The 6,611-nt window shown below is 43.9% G+C and overlaps 1 non-coding gene across 1 annotated transcript; it reads right to left on the bottom strand.

The window, feature by feature from the left end:
• Positions 1 to 3,931: 3,931 nt before the first annotated feature.
• Positions 3,932 to 4,038, bottom strand: LOC120693587. The gene has a single exon (XR_005683049.1). It is a non-coding gene; the product is annotated as a small nucleolar RNA R71 (small nucleolar RNA).
• Between the last annotated feature and the right edge of the window lie 2,573 nt (positions 4,039 to 6,611).

Genomic DNA, 6,611 nt, shown 5'->3' with positions numbered 1-6,611 from the left:
CTTTGGGAAACCTTAGGCGTCAACATGCACCTCGCACCGGCGACCTTGGGAAAGTAGGCCGCTTGCGAGCCGCCTTTCTGAGAGATGATTCCGCGTACCTTTAGTTGAGATGCAATCTATGTTTTGATCACCTTTTTGACTAGAACCGTACCTAGAGACGATAGGCCCTAGCTCCTTGGTTGTGTTATCTCATCTACGGTTGTGGGTGTGATGAACACTTATGCTTCATTCATATCTATCAAGTGTTCAGTTTATATGCAATCTATGCTTCATGTTAGGATAGATCCGTTAGATTAGATGGAAAACCTTAGGTAGTTCTTTGTCGATCCACGGATTGATAAACCTTGGGGGAGTACTCTAAGGGAAAAGCTACCACGATCCGTGCGCTTGCGGTACATAAATTGGGGCACTAAGGAGCGTCAACAGGAACCATGCTGAACAAATGCAAAGCTTTGCTATATGTATATGAAGCTTAACTTTAGCATTTTGTTCCAGGCTTGGCGAGCTCTTTCAGGTAAGTATCCCACACACCTCGAGCACCTTTTCCTCATGTCTCCACCCTGCTAAGTTACCCATCTTGTTCGGCTTGCCAAGAATAAAATAAAAAACAAATTAATAAAAAAAGAGAAAAAAGGATACTAGATAAAATTAAAAATAAATAGTATAAGTAAAATTAAAAAAAATAATTAGGTGCTTTTAAAAAAAAACTTCTCATTCTTTCACCCAATAAAATTTAGACTCCCCGGTGTTCAAAATTAGTAAAGTCCCCTTTTCTTCCACTTTTGTTTTCTTTGAATAAAGATAGGTACAAGAATAAGTGTGGGAGAGATCTCTTAGAATCACCTAATGTAAACTCAGTTCAAGATCTCTCCCCCATACATGCTTCACAACATCAACGACCCAGAATGCTGAAGAATAGGACAGATGGAACTTAGAGAAGGATGGCCAAAACTTTGGTTCAACCAGACCACCTCTGAGTTCCCTCAGCTCCCTCTTCTTCCTCTACAAGCTATGGTATTCCTCACAAACTCCCACAAACTCCCTAAGTTCTTGAGCTTAAATGAATTTCATTGTTGATCACAAAAACTAAACTCAAAGAACCTTGCCAACCCACCTTATGCACTCCATGCGCTTTCATGAATAAACTTGCATACTCTTTATTCCTTGCATTCTTTCTAATTCTTGTGAACAATTATTTTCATAGGGACCCCATGCTCTCTAAGTGATTGAATAATGTGATATGATTAGATAAATGGAACCATGCTCTTTCTTGCAAAGTACTTGGTATTTCTTTTTAAAAAAAAATCATCAATAGCTTGTCTCCTCAAATTAATGAAAACTCCTACCAAAGCCAAAGTTAGATTTTCATGCTCAAACCTTCATATGCAGTTTGACTTTGCTTTGAGTTTTGTCAAATTCTTTGACCATTGTTAGAGACTTGTCATACTCTCATGATCAAGATCACGTACACATCCACTCACATGCTATACTTCTACACTGGAAGATAGCAAACATTGTCATCCACCCATAAAATAAAACTTCATGACATACCATGACTCTTTCTCTCTAAAGTAACCATCGAGGATGTGGAATATGAAAAAAAATGATGAAATAAGATGAATACCCAAAGAAGGTATGCCACATGCCTAAAAGGCATGTCAAAAAAAGGAGAAAAAAGATGCATACCCAAAGAAGGTATGCCACATGCCCACAAGGCATGTCAAAAGAAAAAAAAGAGAGAAAGATAATCCACATCCAAGAAAAATAAACAAGAGAGATGGATCATGCAAAGGAGTTCATCCACCCTCTATCAAAAAGATTCCATGCACTTGCACATCTTGATCAGATTGTATGACTCGTTTCTGCTTGGATCTAGTCTTTGACTTAGCAACATAAGGCAACCAAATATGCCTCTTTTACTCCTTCCCCGAGCTCCACATAAGCCTGATTAGATGATAGGAGAAAAGAAGGCAGCAACTTTGCCTTGGTGAGGATCTAATATACAAAGAGTGATTCGAGAGAATAATTTGAGGAGCAAGCCTTTCTTTCTTTTCAAAATTAAAAACTCAAGTTTCTGAGCAGGAAGAGCTAGGAACCCGAAGTCTTTATTGTTCCATTCTTCAATTACCCGTGGGCTGGCCAAACCACAGGGTCGGCCGGCCCCACTTTGGCACCAACCAACCTCAACTTTGGCATGAAGATCGCCACCGCCATCCCAACGTCGGTTCCTAGTGTTCCCATATTTAATTCTCACGGGAACCGACCTATCCAAGCTATAAAAGGACGTGGGGAGACCCTCACAACACACACCACCAAGATGTAGACTTGTGCTCCATTCCAAAGGCGAAGCGCTGCTTAGGCTAGTGCTTAGGGTAGGAGGAGGGTGAGGAGTAGTTCGGGGAAGCGCCGGGCCTGTCGGCGGTCTTCTCTGGTCTTGTACCTCTACAGATGCTGGCTTCCTCTGGTATGAGTAAGTTAGTATTTATGATTCTTATATTGCATAGTACTTTTGCTTGAGTGAGATCAGTTCTCTTACTCACGGGTTCATCGCTCTGTATTTATACTGAGTGCCATAGTTTGCTACGGAATCCAGACATAGTTAGACTACAATAGTAATCTGTAGCATAGACGTGGTGTCTGGGCTACGGGTTACCTTTGTTTGCCTTATATCTCACGGTCTGTGAGGTTTGCCGCAGGTGGTGACAGCCCTGTCGGTCCTTCGTAGTCCTTCACATTCGGATATAGCGTAGATCTGTTGGTCGGAGTCTCCTGACCATTTCAGGGGTAAGCCGGTGCCCGAAGCGAGTATTCTGCCTGAGAGATCGACCTTTAACTCATCTTTAGTGCTACCGCGGGAATCCTCTCCATCCTCGCCACATATCCTGGTGTGTCCATGGACCGACTAAGTTAGGAGTTAGTGCGCACACGTTCCCTGTGGATATGATACCCTTGAATACTCACGGGTGAAAGCTACGACGGTATCCGTGCACTTGCGGGTTTATTTCGCATCGTTAAATACCCAACACTACCTCTCTAAGAAGTTGAACCTCCGTGTGTCACTCGGTTATTGCCTGGCCATTTATGTCACTTATCTATCTGGCTTACCCCCATATAGTCAGTCAGCCGATCAAGCTAGTATGTTTATCACTCAATTTACGATTCTCTTTACCATAGTGCTTCCCTGAGGAAAAATACGATACCCTGGAATACTCCAAGGTGAAGTGCTACAGCGGTGATTCTGTGCGCTTGTGGAATATCTATTCAGGGCATAAAAAATGCCAACAAGCATTTCTGGCGCCGTTGCCGGGGAAGCAATTGGCTAAAGATATCGTAGATAGTTTGATAAACTTTACTAGTTTGTCGATGCTAACCCTAGCGGGCTTATCATTGCTCTCTCTATCTTTTGATCGATGTAGAGCAGTGCATGACCGGTTTCGACCTACCAAGTAACTTCAACCCGAATCCAGAAAGAATCGGGAGAAGCGTGAGACTCTGCGTCGTCCCACCTCAGAAGAGACTTACTTGGCCCTACAGTTCACCATCAACTTCAGCATCCTCATCCATGGCTCAGAAGACTCTTCGTCATTTCTCTGCCCCGTCCAGTAGCCGCATCCCTACTGGATTGAACATCAACCAAGCCGGCAATGACGTCTTTGAGCTGAAGACTGGGCTAGAGAACATGGTCCAAGCAAGTCCATTATGCAGAAAGGCATCCGAGGACGCCAATGCCCATCTCCAGAACTTCCTGGAGGTGAGTAACACCATCAACCCCAAAGGAACTACACTGGATGTCATCCGCCTTTGTCTGTTCCCATTCTCACTGGTCGGGAAAGCCAAGACGTAGTTCTATTCCAACAAGGAAGCTTTCACTACATGGAAAACTTGTTCGAATGCATTCCTAGCCAAATACTTTCCAGTGGGCAAGACCAATGCCCTCCAGAACAGGATCACTGGAATTCAACAATTGCCGGATGAGAGCATCCCGGAAGTCTGGGAATGTCTCCAGGAGTACATTCAAGCATGCCCACATCACGGCATAGAAGAGTGGCTGATCATTCAGAACTTCTTCCATGGCCTGAATCAGCAAGCTCAGGACCACGTTGACACAGCAGCAGGTGGTTCCTTCCTCTCTGTCGATGTTGCGAGAGTGAAGACGCTGATTGACAAGATAGCTTCCAACCAAAGTTGGAAAGGAGAAAGGCAGCCAGCCCGTCCCAGGGGCGTGCATCAGATCGACACGGTCGATATGTTATTGGAACTTCTGATGAAGAAGCTGGAATCTCCGCACTAGGAGGTTAATCAGGTTTTGGAGTCTCGTATGACATGTGAAACATGTGGCGAGACTGGGCACTCGGGCAACTCATGCCCATTAACACAAGAGGATGCAAACTTCATTGGGAGTAACAATAATCCCAACTCAGGATTTTGTCCTCAGCAGGGTTGGAACTCCAAGCCCAACCTCCCCTTCGGTCAACAAGATATGAACTTCAATAACAGTTTTCAGCCCACATTAAAAGACCTAGTGTACGGCCAAAAGCAAATTAATAACAACATTAGTAAGAAATTCCTTGCTAATGACAAGATCTTGGAATATATGGCTGCACAACTAGAGGGATTTAATTCTATTATTAAGAACCAACTGAGCTTTAATAAGATGATAGAAACTCAAGTAGCTCAGCTTGCATCTTCTTGTCCTAACATTAACACGGGGAAACTACCCGGGAAACCGGAAGTACCCCCGAAAGAAAATGTTAGTGCAGTGACCACGCGTGGTGGTAAGACCACGCAAGAGCCACCTTTTCCATAGGATGCAGGGAAGCAGCGGAAGACCGTAACCGCTAGCCATATCGAAGTTGAAAACGAAGTGCAGGTGGAGGTTGTCGAATCCAACACTTCTACTACCCAGGAAGACCCCGTGGAACCCCCTAGAACTTCACGGGACTATCATGACACAACTGCCTTACCATTTCCGGAGCGGATAAAGAAGCCGGTGGCCGATGAACAATTCGGCAAATTCGTCGAGGTAATAAAGAAGCTATATGTGAACATACCGCTTCTTGATGCTATGCAGGTACCCACATATGCCAAGTATATCAATGATATCCTTGGAAACAAGCGAACGCTGCCCACCACTGAGGTTGTGCAATTAACTGAAGAGTGTAGCGTCAGTGTCATGCCAAAGGTAGTTTATGACAAACTTAACCATCATGCACTTTTTGAATGCCCTCTGCGACTTGGGAGCAAGTGTCAGTGTCATGCCAAAGGTAGTTTATGACAAACTTAACCATCATGCACTTGCCCCTACTGCCATGTGTTTGCAGCTAGCAGACCAAACGGTTTGCTACCCCACGGGAATAGCAGAGAACATTCCGGTGAAAATCCGGAATTTCTTCATTCCCGTCGACTTCGTCGTTCTCAACATGGAAGTCGACACCAAGATGCCGCTCATCCTGGGCAGGCCATTCTTGAGTACAGAAAACACCCATATTGATGTTGGTGCTGGAGAAATTCAGCTCAACATTAATGGTCAGAAGGAGAAGTTCGCCTTCAAACCGAAGGTCGAACAATGCTCACTAGTCAAGGAGGTCCATCGGAAAAAGAAACCCGAGAAAGAGGCAAAGAAACCATCACTTCCCAATATTAAAGCCCTCATTGAATTTGTAGAAAGTCTGCGGATTCAGGAGGAGTTACAAATTCAGGAGGAAGCAAAGCAAATCAAGCTTCACAATCAGAGGAATGCCAATGAAGAATCCAGCATAAGAAATTTCTGGAATCACAGAAGACAAAGGTCGAAACACCACCCACACCCAAGAAAGTGTGGCAGAAGAGAGTGTCATCGCCCAAGACTCCATCCGGCAACGACAACCAAACGAAAGGAATGGAGAGTCCAGCTCCGGACTCTAAACCCGAGCCCTCGCCATGAGGTACGTGGCACATATATATAATTGCATTGCATATAGGATAGTTTAATTTTCCTTGCATAAAATTTTTCTTTTCATCTTGCATAAGCACTTTTGAAATTTAACCAACACATGTTTAAATTTAGAAACTTTGCATCCCTAGAACTTCACAAAAAAATTTCGAAATTTTTTGGCCGAGTTGTAGGCCGGCCGGCACCACCTAGGCGTTCCTGGTACTTATAGAGACACGTGTGAGTCCACATGCTTCTCATAGGATTTTTCAAGCTCCAAATGAGTACCTTGTAGAGCCACATGCTCACTAGTGAGCATCTCAACTTGAGTTTTGAGCATTTGATTTTCTTTCTCCAATGATGCTACATGAGTATTTGAGTTAGTAGCATTAGCATAATCATTGGATAACTCATTATACCTTTGGACCAAAGAAGCTTGTTCTAGTTTGATCTTTTCAAGGTCTTGAATTAGAGCCTTGATTGCCTCAACTTTTTGGTCTTCATTTTCCTTGATCTCTTTCTTGCTTTTGGCCATCAAGCACTTGTGATCAACTTCACTTGAAGATGTTGATCTAGATGATGGTTGTGCTTGTCTTGATCTCCTTTGGGAGCACTTTTTGCTCTGTCTACTCTTGTCCTTGGTCAAACCGGTCTGACCGGTCACAAGGACCAGTCTGACCGGTTCCAACTGGGAACCAGC

This window comes from Panicum virgatum, chromosome 9N, assembly GCF_016808335.1.
Source record: "Panicum virgatum strain AP13 chromosome 9N, P.virgatum_v5, whole genome shotgun sequence".
In the NCBI taxonomy this organism is placed as follows: Eukaryota; Viridiplantae; Streptophyta; class Magnoliopsida; order Poales; family Poaceae; genus Panicum; species Panicum virgatum.
This window is presented reverse-complemented; position numbering and strand designations above follow the sequence as displayed.